Below are 16,335 nucleotides of genomic sequence, written 5' to 3' on the forward strand. Positions count from 1 at the left end.
GGAAGGGCAGGGACTATTCGTCTAGCTCTTTTACACAAGCTCATGGAAGGCATAAACAAGATGCTCACAGATTGTGCAATCATGGGCTAATCAGGAGAGCCCCCACTCCACTAATCAGTCTCTGTGATTGCCCTTTCGCCTTGCCAGGAAGCGTGATGGGGAGAGACAGCTGCTGCTGCCACTTTACCTCCCTGCAGTTCTCACACAGCCACCTGTGTGCGGTGGAAGTCAGATGCTGGTTTCTCCCAGGGATTTGAACCCAGGCCTGGGAAGAAAGCATCAAACTGTTTAAGCAATTGCTGGTTCAAGGTCAGAGAGGTAATGCTGATTGTGAAAGCCCACAAGCTTCCCTCCACCCCAGACAGGCGCAAATCTCATTCCACCCCTCAGCTTGGGAAATGTGCAGCTGGCACATTGCTGGGGATATTTATAGCTGGACGGGACACAGCAGTAGAATATGTGCCTTGGGAGGCAGCCCTACATTGGCCCCAGAGAGGGGGACTGGATGTTCTTCTGGGTCCTTTCTATCCCATACACCTCCAATTCTTAGAGGCACACACACCCCCACATTCCAACGCAGAGATCCACCCTAGCACAGACAGCCACAAAAACAGAACGTCCTCCTACCCAGCAGTCATCTGCTCCCTAAATTATGGGACAACTCAGGCCATGTGTGTGTCACAACATGGCTGAGCCATCAGGAACCAGGCAGAGACCAGACTCGCATTGCCAGTCGCCCTACCAGGACTGGAAGGACCCAGAGGTGAGCAAATGTCCGGAGCAGTCACCATTTGCTATCCTAGTCCCATCCCTTCCTGGCTGCAGCTTAGATGCCTCTGCTGATGGGAGTCAATGCACTTTACCTGGTTTCAGTGACTCTGGCCTGCCCATCTCCCCAATCACTTGTTGATGCATGAGAAGAACATTAGTGCAAGTGCTTTTCTTTTTTAATACAAATATGTGATCATTGCCTATTATGCCAAGCGAGCTGAAAACCCTGCACAGTAATTACAACTAATTGCTCCTCCTCTCTGGAAAGTGTCTCTCTCCTGTCTGATGGCTGGAGACAGTTTCTCTGATGATACCCAATTGCCAATCTATTCAGACTGACGTTTTGACAGTGCCCGCAACATCAAAAATAGACAAGATAAAGACCAGAGACCTGCTCTCTCCTCCCCTCACACTGAGATATATACTCCACATCTGATACTGTAGCGGCCATATCCACTTCGGAGACATTCAAGAGGTTGCCGTTGGTGTTCCTGTACCTGCTGGTGCCGAGAATCCCTGCCTCATGCACGCAGCCCACACCTGCTTGAGTTACACCCACACCTCAGGATGGGGTCATCAGAGGTGAAGCCTTAGGGCCGTGACTCTCTTGTTGTGCACAGTAGGGCCCCAGTGTCAGCGGGGGGGGGGTCTAGATTCTACCACTGCTTCTTTTCCCCTGTTCTGTCCATACAGGGGTGAGACTGAGCGGCCAATAGCAAGACACCCCACACACACCAGCTGAGCTACAGAAGAGACTGGCACGTGCTGGGCAGCATTGTCCGGAAGGCAGCATTACCTAATCGTCTGAGAACAATGCAGGGCATCAGGGACTCCTGAGTGCTAGTCTGCTGTTTAACACTGATGCCAAGTGGCTTTGCCTCAGTTTCCCTATCTAGAGTACGGAAATGATCTTTACCTACCTCACAGGGAGAATTAAATGGCTGAAATGCTAAATGGCTACTGAAATGGGACTGGGATTCTGAAGGCCTGGTTTTTATTCCAGGCTCTGCCATATAACCTTGGGCACGTCAATGCTCTGTGCCTCAGTTTCCTCATATGTAAAAGATGGGGAGTGTTGCCCACCAACCTCATTGTGGGAGGGGAGGAGTTGTGTTGTGAGACTGGAGTAATTAGGGTTTGTAAAACTCTGAGAACCCCAGTTAAAGGCACCACCAAAGTAGTAATGAGTTAGGCAATAGCCATCCTTTCCATCAGCAGCTCCCACCCGGGTAGGTGAAGAGAAGCACATGCTTCTGAGCCCAAGGGGAGGTGCTCCTGTTAGCCCCCCAACAAGAATCAAACACCTTTATGAGAGCATCTCCTCACAGAGGCACTTTGGGATACTCGTCAAGCATCAATGCTCAAACCTCCCCCAGCCCCAATCACTCCCTTGCTAAGAGCTAATAGGAAAAGGGAGATTAAAGATTTCTCATCATTTTTCCTGGAAGAAAAAACCCAAACACTTCAGAGAATTGCAGCATTTCCTGACTGTACCTAAAGCATTCTCCTGAGCCAGCTGGCTGGTAGCCCGCTTCTAGCTCAGAGCTTTCCCTCGTGTGCACACAGAACCCTTTCCAGAGGGCACAGAAAATCCAGTTCTGGTACTTTTCTTTCCAGGATCCACACCCAAAGGCCATGCCTCCGGGGCACGGAATTCAGTTCCAGTCCTTCTGCCTGGTCCTAAGTTCAGGGCAGAAATCCATTGATGAAATGGCTGACCTGGTTGCAGTTAAAATGCACACCCCTTTGCACACTCATGCACGTTCCCTTGCACACTGATCACCAAGGCTTTCTTTTCCCTTGTATGTACTACTGACCAAGAAGGGGCAAATGCAGTGCACGTGCCCCAGGGATGAAGTCTTTGGAGTAACACCTGTGACCAAGTTGATGCTACGAGTTGCTTGTCACTCCCAGCTCTGAGCCATCCCATCATACCAGCTGCAGACCCCAGCACTCCCCCAAATTCTCCCTCCCCACCCGCCAGCATCCTCCGGGTTCACTTAGCCAGTTTGCCTAGACTTCCTCCAAACCCTGGTCACATCCCCTCCGACGCTGACGTAAGCAGCAAAAAAACAACCCTCAGTCTGATTTACTGGGTTATCCAAGTGGGATTAATGAAAGGTGGTGGCTGGTCCTATTTCCCTATCAAGAATCTTCCATGGCCTTTATCCATGTAATATCTGAGCACCCCACAATCTTTCTAGTGTACTTCTCCTCTATTATCCCCATTGTACACATAGAGAACTGAGGCACAGAGAGGCTAAGGGATTTACCCAAGTTCACACAGGGAGTCAATGGCAGAGGCAGAACTGACCTCAGGGGTCACGCTGTGCTAACCACTAGAACCCACGGCTCACACTGCTACACCAGGGCCCATTCCATCACTGCCGGGAGGTCCCATGCTGCCATGGAAAAGACCCAGGTCTGATTCCCCAAGGTGGTTTCTCACTCGCTGCCTGAGAGATCTGAGAGCACGTCTAAGGGGGGATTTACTGGGGGGAGGGATATCTCAGTGGTTTGAGCATTTAGGGATCTGGGGCAAAAATTGGGGATTGGTCCTGCTTTGAGCAGGGGGTTGGACTAGTTGACCTCCTGAGGTCCCTTCCAACCCTGATATTCTATGGCACAACCTTTCCCCTGGAAGATGGGGGAGCCATGCATTGCTCTACAGTGACTCCTGCCTTCAGGATCCCCACACACTGCTGCTCAACAGGAGTCCATCCCAGCCCTGGGGATGTTGCCAAGGGAACAGAGGGGGAACTCATAGTGATCCCATACAGCCGGCAAGTAACCCAGCCCACTGCCTCCCTTGCCCTTAGCAAATTGCACAAGAGAGGAACAGATTCTTACCAGGCAAGTTTGAGCAACGGCCCTTGCAATGGTATAGCTGGGCCCTTCCACCACTCACGCGTCTCATTGCATCTCCGTTCCCCTCTTCCTCCCGTCCCTGCCCTCCAGTCCCCTGCAAGAGCTCCCCGATTAGGCTGCAGCGTGATGCATTAATCATTCCCATTGCATGTTGAGCCATCTGGCTGATATTGGCCCTCCTGCCACATCACAGAGGATTGTTAACACAAAGCATATGCTTTGTTAGAAATTAATAATAATTTTAGGCTCTCACCAGCTGCTGGTAATTGGCTCCCCTTTCACACAGATAACTGAGAGCAGCAGGGTGGAAACTCAGCCTCTTCCTGGCTCCCTTTCTAATGAGATGAGTGTGCAGCCCTGGGAAGGAGGCCGTTCTATAGAGGGAAGTATGATAGAGGCAGGGTAATAGGTTTTTAATAACTGTATACATGCATCCGGCGTGCCGACAGGCAAGAGGAGCAGGGTGATGGGAGCAGCTTGCAGGCCGGCAGTGTGCAAGGGAATTTTAATACTGAATTAGTATATCTGCTTCCACCACCCCAGCCCATGTTTACCTGCTCAGCAGCCACCTTTAGAGAGAGGAGAGTCCAGGGGAGCAGCAGCAGCAGAAGGGATGGGGAAGATAAATGGCATGGACGCAGGTTTAAAATCCCCAATTGTTTTTGAAAGGATTCCGTGTCTGCTAGTTGTCAGGGACATTCTAGCCAGGAACCCTTCTCCCCACCTTTCTCCCAAACCTCAATGTGCAAAGCATTACTACCAGCAGCATTGCACAGGGGGATATACACAGGGGCAGCTGGTGGTTCAGGAGACACATGCATTGCTCTGCAACCTCTCTAGGAGTTCAGTGAAAGCCTGAATCGCAGCTGAGATCTCCTGCTCCGCACTTGGCAAACCCTGACATGAGCCTGTGCTTGCTGAATAGCCAGGTTTGGTCCTATTTGTGCTGGCTCACAGGCTCCATTTTGCAAAGAGTGACCCGCAAAGTGCAAAGGCTGCCTTTATTCCCGTTGCATATGCAAGATCCGCCTTTGCTTAGCTCTGCCAGCACTTATAAACGTAATTCCCCTTTTTTATGCACAGTTGTCTGTTTCACATGTGCGAAAAGGCCCACTCACCAGTACAAACACAGCCTTTCCAGGCACCATTCTGGCAGCATCTGAGAGCACTGATCCATCACAGTACGGTTAAAAACTGAATACAGGAAAAAATCAGCTCCTCCTTTTACTCCCTGCCCCTGTCAACTCCTGAGCACATGGATCTATGTTGCTACTGCAACAATCAAAAAGCCTGATTCTCCCCTCACAACAGTGTAAATCTGGAGTAGCCCCATTGAAGAGAATAACAGTGGTGTAGAACCAGCGAGAAGAGGAGAATCACACAACGAATCCAGTGCCAACCTGCCACATCTCCCTCAGCTAAAGGGACAGCTCCCTTAGTTGTGATTGACTTTAAAGGGAAAGGCTTTAAGGAGCGAGGATTTTGCCACTCCTCTCACAATGAGGCACTCAAAGTCTCATTCGTACTGATTTGGAAATCACCCTGGTATCAGCTGCCCTGGCTTGACAGTCCTACTGACATCACAGTGACGGATGCATTCGAAATAACTAGCTAGATAGCTAGACCCACACACAGCTGGGGCACACCCATCAATTCACTCCATTGCTTTGGTTACTTGCATTATCATTAGCTCCCATAAAGGAAACACAGAACCGTGATTGGGGTCGGAAATGGACCCATTTTAGAAGACTCATTCACGATGTAATTACTGCTGTCATGAACACGGAGGATATATTTTTACTTTTTCTGGCTTACACATCATGGTCTAGGCAGGTGGGTGTCAATGGAGGCTGTTAGAGATATTTATATTCCATTGCTGACAAGTTCTGAACACGGGGTAACTATACGCTATATTATTTTTGTAAGAACCAGTGCACATTAAGCAAATGGAAACATGCCCAGCATATCTGTCGCAACAGAGCCACACACGAGCCAGGTTTTCAAAAGAGTTCAGGCTGCCTTCTAGGCACCTCAAGGAGGGCCAGTTTTCCCAGGGGGTTCAGCACCCACCATTACGTCACAGCAGCGCTCTACCCCAGGATAGCTGTAAACAGTTAGTGGGTAAGGGTGCCAATAGATGGTGCTCAAAAATAGATAGCATCGTTTCTGTGTTCTGCAGGACCAAACAAAAGCAGGTTGTAAATGGCTCTCTCTGGAGGCTCTTTACCTCAATTCTTAACTATGCACAGAAGCCTTTTGAAAAGCTGGCCAGATTTTTCTGAGTGGCACGGAGAGATGCCTACATTTAGAAGGTTGGGGATTACCTCTTCAGGACGCTGGGATTTTGCACAATAATTGCACTCATTTAGCTCCTTGCTTCCATGACACTCTAGTGTACAAAATTTTCACAGCACCCTACGGAACCCATTACACTCCCATTTCACAGATGGAGAAACTGAGACACAGAGGAGCTAACTTGACCAAGGATCATGAACAGAACCCAGGGACCCTGACTCCTGAACTTCATCTCTAACAGATATGACACTGTTTCCCCGAGCCTGCTTAGCAGAGATTACAGAATAAGCCTTCCATGCCATGCAAGCAAGATAGCTCTGAGGGCAGCTATAATTTACAATTTTAAAATTCTACCGCAAGGATCCATCCTGGACTGGCAGGGGTGGTGGGCTAGTGGGCCTCTTCTCTCTCTGACTTGTGTGTGTCTGGAGCCATTTGTGCTAGGCTGGTGTGCTGAGGTCACTGAAGAACCATTCCGTGAAAGGAGCCTCCGGCGAAGGGTAGCTTTGCTGGCACCAGCACTGTGTATTTGAGAGAGTTTTGCTGCAGTTCACACTCCCGGGGACAAGTCAATGTCAGCGGCTCGTGCTGGCTCTTCCATTAGCATTGCACTCTGAGTTTATCACTCACCCACCAACACTTACGCACACTGGGTGAAAACTTGATAGCGTTTCATCCTGGGAACAGAACAGGAAGCAAAACCCCATCTGGGAGGACAGTGACCTTCAGAGACAGCCCAGGAGTAGGGGGCTCTGGGACCCCAGCGTCTTATCCACAGAGGCCACAAAGCCAATGGGAATCAGTGACAACCGTGGGAGACAAGGGGGCTAATGTCCTGGATAAGGATTTCAGGACTGTGCCTAGTGTTTCTTTGTCGCTTGCTCCAGGAGAAGCCTTCGGCATCGCTAGTTTGCAAAGACATGGGTGAAGCCACAAGCAATGCCTGGACTTTTCCATGTCTCCCAAGCTAACAGCATGAACAAGGTTGGGCGGGAGGCAGGACAGCTTCAGATGGTATAAAAAATATCTTGGCCAAAACTGGGATCTTCTGCAAAGTAAGAGAATCACAGAAATCAAGAGAATGGAGAAGATCTTGGAGGGATTTAACCAATGCAGGATTGGTCTTCATAGTGTGTTCCCTACGGGTTCGTCCAGTCCAGACTCGAACAGACCTCACAGCAAATCTTTCCTGTTATTCAAGCCTACATTTTCCTCCACTTAATCCCATCCCATTATGGTGGGTTATACCCAGGAGGCCAACCCTGTACAATCCGCTCCTTGTTGGTGTATACACCACTCTAAATGCATGTAGGCGGCTATTGTATTTCCCCCTTCGTCATCATTAGGGTCAGGCTTATATCTTTAATGGTATTTCCATAATGAAAGTGTAGGAGGTTTGTGCAATATCCAGAGAGCTGAAATACTCTCCCGGGCTCCATCCAGTGCTGCTTTAATACAGCTTATTGTTATTTGATCCTTCGTCAAATATTCAGCCCGAGAACAACAACTTGAAAGAAATTCTAGACTAACAGAGCAGTGCAATATGGAAACAATTAGCTGAGAACTCCCATTATCCCCAAATGATGTTAAATCAGGGCAAGACCACCGACACTGCAGTCAATCGCCATTCCCCTGCCCTCTTATGCTTAAGATGTACTGGACCGGAATCAGGAAGAATGTGGCTTCTTGGAATGGGTGTAACATACTGCAGACCAAAATTCTGCTTTCCTTCCTCGGGCATGTATTCCCATTGACTGCAGCGAGAGTAAGGCAAGCAAGATGCGTCTCTCATTCTGAGCATTTCGTTGAGGTCCCCCTACAGCTTCTTGCATTCCTAGGGCAGACTGCGCGCTCGGTTACGCGTGGAGGAACCCCACTAAAGTCAGTAGAGCTATCTCAGATCTACAATAGCGCAACAGAGATCAGAATCTGGCCCCTGCCTTGCAGTGATGCTGTGCACTGTCAGGGAGCCAGGGTTCTGATCTCTTACATGCAAATCAGGAATAGCTTTGGCAAAGCCCGGGTAGCCACAGCAGTGTAAGACAGGGTGTGCGTGACAGCAGAAGCAGGCCCCCAGTGTGTTGCATTCTCAAAGGTGGCTGCAATTCAGCAGTGAGTAAAGCAATCCCTTTATCTATTGCAGAATGTAAGCCTTGAAGAGTTTCAGTCTGTTCAGGTATGTTATTGCTTTTCATTATCCCTACTTCAGGCTTCTGAAGAAGAGGAGCCTAAGACACAAGGGCAGATTCTGCTTTTACACTGGCGCCAGCCTGGAGCGACTCCACTAGAAACGTACGGTAATAAAAGACGTGTTCCCCCACTGGGTCACGCTGGGAACATTTAGCAGATTCCCTGGGAAAAAAGAATAGTTGATTCCTAGTATTTTTCCTTCCTTTCTCGTCTTGTTGAAAAACAAAAATTTGTTTTTCCAGCCTGAGCTGCTCTGCCACTGCAATCCAATAGAGAAAGCACGGAGGGGAAACTTGCAGTAGACAGGGTCAGAGTCCAAATGGACAACAATCTCTGCCCACAGGGCTAGAGGGTCTTTTCCTTGAAAAAAACCTCAGGAAGAGGAGCAAAAGGACGGGCGTGAAGCAGCAGCTGCCGGTAGGATACCAGAGGATGGTGTGGAAATGGAAGGGTATGAAATCACTTGGGGGTATTCACTAGCACACCAGCAGCCAGGGAAGCGGAGACCTGCATCAGGCAGGGTTGCCAACTCTTGCAATTTTATCTCACAATATTTGGTACTTTTCTTAAAGTCACGTGATTGCATGAGAGTATCCGCCCCCAAAAGGAGGTTTATAGCCCTTCACGATCATGGAAGCAGTATGTCTCCACGGCATCTGGGAGCAAGCCTCCCATCCCAGGTCCACAGCAGGGCTTGTGTCGGCCTGCTAAAAACACCTGCTAAAAAAAACAAAAAGAAAAGGAGTACTTGTGGCACCTTAGAGACTAACAAATTTATTAGAGCATAAGCTTTCGTGAGCTACAGCTCACTTCATCGGATGCATCCGATGTAGGCTTGGTTCCTAGGGGGATGATCTGCCAGGGATACTGTAGCGATGCAGATACAGATACAGATGCGAAGGGATAGTTCTCATAGGTGAAGGGAGGAAAAGGCCAGTAGGTTACAGGGTTAGGCCAAACAAATCAAAGAACTCCTATAGTTTGTGTTTCCTCCCTACCCCACCCAGACCCTGGTGACAGAGACCCACTTTATACCCAGAGCCCTAGGGACACCGACTTCCTTTCTAGGCACGGTTGTCAGACGAGATGCATATGCAGGCTGAGATTTTCAAGGATGACTAGTGATTTTGCCAGCCCAATCCGAGCCACATTCTGGGGCCTGGTTTTCAGAGGGCAGGTGCTCAGCACTTACTGAATATCAAACCCCTTTATGGCATCACCATTGGAGCAAATGCCCCAAGACACCCAAAATCATGAGTCCTTCTTGAAAATCTTGGCCTTAGCTCTGATAACTTGGGGGTTCAGGATGCAGCTAGTCATTCAGTCCTTGCAGGTTCTTGGGAGCTGAAGGTTAGCCACAGAGTCATCGGGAAGGTAATTTCCCCATCCACAGCAATGAATACTTTACACTTCTTGAGCGCCCTCCAAGGATCTCAGAGCAATTTGCTGGAGTTAACTAATTACATTTCACACACGCCCTGGGAGGATGGGAAGGAACCACATCGCCCACTGCTGAGGTGGAGCACAGCAGCTGTTTAACAGAGCACAGCAACACTGCGGGGGAAGAAGCAAAGAAGAATCCCATATCCCATTAAAACTGCAGGGGGGAAATCTGAGTCGCAGTATAACCCTCCTCAGTGGAATCTGGCCAGGACAAGAGCACTAACGCCACCTCTGGTTTATGTCTCTCATGAAAAGGGAACAATTCCACCCCACCCATGCCCCAGAACACCATGCTGGGGAAACTAATTTGATACTGGCCCAGAGAACAGATCTTAAATAGGTTCCTAGTCACATCCTTGCTAAGTTCTAACCCTGCTTAGCTAATAGGAGCTGCTAGGACTCACAGCACATCTTCAGGGATCAGACACATCTGAACTAGATTGTAAGGGCAGAGCAGTATCATCCTTTGCACCCAGCCCAGCACCGGATAGGTAAGGTACAAATGAAAAACAAAACTTCCCTGCACATTTTTCTACTTATACATCAAAGCATGGGGGGTGGGGGAGGGAGTGTAGTCTTCACACAGCGTAATTGGCCTGTGGGACTTGCTAACCACAAGATATCATTGAGGCTAAGAGCTTGGTAGGATTGAAGAAAGGATTAAATGCTTGTAAGGATAATAAGATCACCTGCAACTACATCATTGGTGATACACATTTATAAAGGACGTAAACTTCCTGCTTCAGGGCAAGAGGCAGTCACTGACTGGCAGAGGTTGGAAAGAAATTGCCCCTCTGGCCAGGTTATTCCAGAACTGTCTATTAGGTGAGGTTTCTTCACTATTCGTCTGAAGCAGCTGGGGCTGGCCACTGTCAGAGACAGGATTCTGGATTAGATGGAGTGCTCCTATGTCTGTGTGCTTGTGTACCTCTAACCAGGGCTTGGGAGAGGAGCTCATTCCTGCATTTGGGTGCAACTCCTTGTTTTACCTGACCTGCTTGTAGCAAGCGTGGAGGGATTTCCTAACTTCTTCCAGAATCAATGCATATGGCAAAAGGCATTTTATCAACAGCAACCAGACTTATTTCTTTAACCCCAATACCACTGGGTGTCTCGCACCACTAATTCCCTTTGCTTGTGCCCTTCGTACAGAGGGATATGGCACCGGATCCCCTAGTTATCCCCCGCCCTCCTGCAGCCTCGTTGATTAACAACCTTTCTATTTCCAGTGCTGACCTCACTCCCCTTAATTGATTCCCAAAGAGCTGATTGCATGGATTACCAGCTATCCACATATCAATCAAAGCACTACTTAATGTTCTCTCATCAGTCCTGGGCCCTGATCTTATCCGACTTCAGCTCCACTGATTGGTAACTGTGGGTCTCCAGCAATCAGGAGGTATAGATCCTCAGGAGAGGAGTGCTCCTTTCACATTGTCAGAGGAACATCTCCCTTTCCAGGGGAGAGCAGGAGGTTATGAATTGGGGAGAGCATTCTAAGGGGTGCTGTAAAGCTTCCTTTACCCTTGCCAGTCACTATGGTACAGTCTGCCTGCATGGCTCAGAAACACCCAATGGAAGGAAAGAGAGACGGGAGGGAAAGCGACACCAGGAAGAATCAATCTGGCCATCTAGCAGGGTCTCCCAAGGCCTCCTGTCTCAGGAAGCCATCGCAGATCACCCTGCTGGCAAGTTGCTGGGAAGAGGATGGGATTCTCAGGAGCCGACATGCTTCTTAAAGGGATACAGCCAGCCCAAGCTGGGACCTTCCCTTGTCTCCTGCTGTGAAAATACAGTGACCTAGTGGCAGGGCCCACCATCCCTATCTGAGCTGCAGCAGGGCTGGGGACAACTCCAGAGTGACCAGACAATTCCTTTAGCCGTTAGCTCCCATCTAATCTAGCCCAGGCCCCATCTCCTGGAGGGCCAGCGCAGGATTGTTAGCTCAGACCAGTTTCAAATGATCCAAAAGATGAGTCTTCCACCTCATTTCTTGTACAGTAACATCTAGCTACCCCAAACAAGGTCAGGATCCTGCTGTGACACATAGCAAGATATGGTCCTGCCCCAAAGAGCTCAGACAAGACTAGACAAGACAAAGGATTATTAGCCCCACTCTACAGATGGGAAACTGAGGAACAGAGATGAGAAGAGTCTTGCTTAAGGTCAAACAGGGAATCCAGGGCAGAACTAGGAATAGCATCCAGGTCTGCTAAAGTCCTTCCCCTGTGTCTTATCCACTCAGTTTTACCCTCTAGGAATGCCTGTAATGCAAACTATGCTACTCCTTGGAGAAACAATGCAGGTGAATTTCCAAGCCCAGGCAGCTCCTCACCTCAGACCCCGTCTAAAGAGCTAGCAAAGACCCCTAATGAGCCATGGCAGCAGATGAGAAAGTGAAGAACTCTCCATCTGCAGGCTGAATAGCGGATGCTGGGGAAGGTGCCTACATTACCCTATGTCCCCAAGTCTTTACAGCAGCCGCCCCCAGATCAATAGGTGTTTGTCAGGCACAGAATAATCACACCTCCCAGAGGCTGCTAAGTGACCGGAGGAGGCTGAGGGATCAATGAGGGATGAAGGAAATATGGCTGAGGATGCAGTCTCCTTTCCGAGGAAACACTTGTCCGGTTTTTTTATGGACCTTTGGTAATTGCCAATTAATTTAACCAAAACCGCTGTAAAGCGGGGACAGGAAATCAGGAAGCACCTGTGCAGGAGGCTGAGCCCTGGATTAGCATGTTGTGGAAGCTTAGGCTGGGCACTGCCAGTCTGGTTGACTGGAGACTGGCTTTGCCCAGGAAGGAGAATTCACCCCATACAGAGGGACAGCATGAGGACCGTGCTCCATTTCCTACCCCCAAGAGCTTCAGAGGGACGTACATGGTGCATGGGCCTCGTGCGAGGGGCATCTTGCCAGGAGAGAGCGCTGCAGCCTCCTGGAACAGGGGGAAATGCCTGGTGGGCACGTCCAATGTTTTGCTTTTGTGGTTAGTCTCAAAACTGGTGCCATCATTAACTCTCACCCCAAGCAGCACCTCACTCCCACTCCAATGGGAGAGGGAAACCCCTCAGAGAAAGAGCCCAAGGCCACACAGAGACATCAGGTATACTGTTATTTAGACAGACTCCAGTCTGCGTCATCCCAGCACACCTTCCTCCATCCCATCACACCTACTCCTTCCATCCCATCATCCCTCAGACCACCACATCAGTCCATCTCCACACCGTCCCTTTTCCTGTCTTCCCATCCTCTCCCATCCATCCTGTTACTTCTCCATATTTTACTGGGCTCAGAAGTGGCCTCCCACAGGAGGCAGTCCTCTAGCAATCAGCACTTGGTGGCCCAGGGAGGTACAGAGAGATCAAAGCGCCAGCCTCTCGCTTCGGAGAGGCCCAGTGACAAACATGATCAGCTTCATGAACCTCTTCAGAGCAGGGGAGGCCCACTTCACAAAGCCTGGACCCTATGTGCCACCAAGAGCAGTTCCTGGATGAGGCACCAGTAGCACCCCGACATCCTGGTGATTGGTGGTATAGAAATACACACAAAAAAACCAGACTGGATAGAAAGAAGGGCTGGGTGAGGGGGACTGCAGGCTGGGACAGAGGGGCCTCAGCAGAGCGGGAAGGATGAGGACCGATTGCCCAGGATTTGCGTGCACCAAAGAAGCCATCTGTGAGGAGCCCAGAATTAAAGTAGCCGCAGGATTGAGGTTGATCAGCAGCTACACATGGGAGGCAGTGGGCCGGATTGGCCAGAAGTGACACAGATCGAGAAGGTGAGCCACGCTCCAAGCCCTATGGCAGGCCACGGCTTGGGCACCGAGCCTGGGCATTTGCTGAATGGCAGAACTCCCGTGCAGGCCCTCCCCGGAGCACCGGGAACTGCTGCACTTTCCCTAACAAGGATGCGATTGAGCTGCTGCCTTCCCGAGAGCCATCAGCAGCACTGAACCCCAACAGGAATTCATTAAAGACGTAGCTGCTAAAGGGCGCAGCTAGCAGAAAATGCCTCCCTCCAGGTTTCCAGGCCTCAAAGAGCCGCCTCTAATAGGTTCATGTGTTGCTGTCAGACAGTTTGTCAGAGCACAGATGAGTTTGCTTGGGCTTCGCAGGCTGCTGGGGGTGGGAGTTGCTGTATATCACAAGAGCTACTGCATGATAGCCTCATGGGCTCTTTGATCCATCCCCGCTCAACTCCCACTCATTCATTGACACTGCCACTCCCCTTCCTCCCGCCTTCTGCCTCTCTTCTCCCATCTCTCATTCATTCCTTCTCCCCGCAGATCTCTCTTCCTCCATCTGCCACCCTTGGTTGCCTGTTCCCCTGCTCATGCTGACAGCATGGTCCCCTGGGAGAGGGAAGGGGCCAGCAAGATGGAAGAGCACACATGTGTGTTCCTCGGGGCCTGTTCCCACTGCAGGATGAAGCCAATGGTGGTGACTGGTTTCCTGCAGCAGAAGAGCCCAGGCCCTGGAGTGCATCATGGCTAGGAACCCTTCGGGAGAGTACAATACCAAGTCACTTGGATGCAAATATAGGAGCTTCCCTAGAGTGCTGCTTCTTCTGACCGGCACCTAGGACTGGGTCTTTAGGAACAGAGAAGCTGTCTACTTCCCTCTTACATGGGATGCATGTTAGAAGTCAGGGAGAAGGCCCTACACTGAGATGAATGGGGCTATGGGAACTTGCTAAGGAGTAAGTTTAGCATAGGGCTGCTCTGGCGGTTTGGGTGCTAGTCTGGGCTGTAGGAGCTCTGGGATAAAGTCCCTGTTCTACTGCAAACATCCTGTGTGACTACCCTGAGGGGTGCCAGATGAGTGACGTAGGTAGATAGCTTGTAGGGAGTAATATCTGAGAGGGGTGCTCTCTCTTCTTTCTTCGGTGGGGTTGCACTAGGGGTGAATTTGGTGCTTAAGGGAGTCTAAGAAATGCTTGTGCCACCATAACTTCTATCTAGATACTTTCTGAGCAGGTGCTATTAAAAGGCCCTTGCACTTACCAAACACAGGCCCTCTTCAACATTGCCCTGATTTCCCTTCACACTAGCTGACCTCGTGCAAAGGGACCATGGGACAAGCATTGACCCCCCCCCACGAATACCCCTACTGCAGCAGGGCGGCTATGCTCAGGTTCACAGCTGGCTCTGCAGCACCCCCAGGTCCAGGACATTCCCGGGTGGGCTCAGCACTGTCCTCACCACCACAGGCCCTGAGTAGGGGAGGCAAAGCTACCTCCCCTCTGAAGGTGGCCATGGGGTTGAGCAGATGGGATACCAGCCTGAGAGTCAAAAGACCTGGGTTCTATTGGTGGATCTGCTCTTATGCTGTGTGACCCTGCACAAGGCGCTTCCCCTCCATGTCCTTTGATGGACAATGCTAGAGATATGCGAATGATTGCCATTAGAACCACCAATGCTTTGGAGCTTTTCCACCCTTCCCTTCCCCCAGGAGAGTAGGAGGAATTCTTCCCAGGCCAGAGCCCTCTTGCAAGATTCCCAGCACTTCCCCAATTAGCAGAGTCTGGGCTGGGTTGGTGCTAGGAGCTGGGCTTGCCCCATGCAGACCTTACAGAGGGCAGAGAAGAGGAAGCCAAGCTGCAGAACTCCGGGGTTTAGCAGGGAAGCACACAGGTGGCATTTGTTTTTGTTGTCATTTTCTCCCTTTCACCCCCAGCCAAACTGGTGGAAAGGTGCGATCATGGGGCAGAATGCAAAGAGCCTACCTGCAGAGGCTTCCCCTTGAGATCTCTCAGTTACACTTGGATAAGCTTCCCAGGAGCAAACCTTGTTCCACAGAACCAGCTTTGCTCTCACCAGAGTCCCCGTGGTGAAGGGAGATGAGGGCAGGTTCCAAAAGCTGCGGACACCACTCAAAGTACAGACCTCCTGCGTTCTACTCCAGATTGTGCTACTAACTTGGAGCAGTTGCACTGCTGCTCTATGCCTCGGTTTCCCCATCTGTAAAAGGAAAGGATCACGACATTTGCGCAGCCCCTGGGGATGGTGTGAAACTTGACTCGTGTTTGAAGCACTTGATGGTCCATTGAGGGAAGGGCACAGAGAAGGGGTGGCATCGGCATTTGTCACTTCCAGCCCCAGTGGAGAGCCCTGGATACCAGTGCTGACCTGCAGTGGGCTCAGAGTGCAGACTCTGGGAGGAGGTGTCATAGACTCAGTTTAAGGCCAGAAAGGACCAGCTTGTCTGATCTCCTGTAGATCACAGACCATTCAATTTCACCCATTTACCCCTGTACCGAGACCAATAACGTGTGTTTGGTTACAGCAGCTCTCCACAAAAGCACCCAGTCTTGATATGAAGACATAATCCACCAGCTCCCTTGGTAGTTTTTCCCAATGGCTAATCATCCTCACTATTAAAAATGTGTGCCTTGCTTCCAGTTGGAATGTGGCTGGCTTTAGCCTCCAGCCATTGATTTCTCTTCTGCCTTATTCTGCTCCATTAAAGAGCCCTACGATAGCTGCTATCTTCTTCCCAGGAAGGTACTTACTCACTGTAATCAAGTCACCAGTCAATCTTCCTTTGGATAGGCTATACAGATCGAGCTCTTTGAGTCTCTCACTGTATGACGTTTTCTCCAGCCCTCGAATCATTCCATGGCTCTTTCCTGCACCCTCTCCAATTTTTCAACATCCCTTTAAAAACATGGACACTACAATTCCAGTCTCGGTCTCACCAGTGCTGTATATGGAGGCAAAATGACCTCCCTCCTGCTATCCGCACCTCCTCTCTTTATACATCCAA

Source organism: Dermochelys coriacea, chromosome 26 (genome assembly GCF_009764565.3).
Source record: "Dermochelys coriacea isolate rDerCor1 chromosome 26, rDerCor1.pri.v4, whole genome shotgun sequence".
NCBI lineage: Eukaryota > Metazoa > Chordata > Testudines > Dermochelyidae > Dermochelys > Dermochelys coriacea.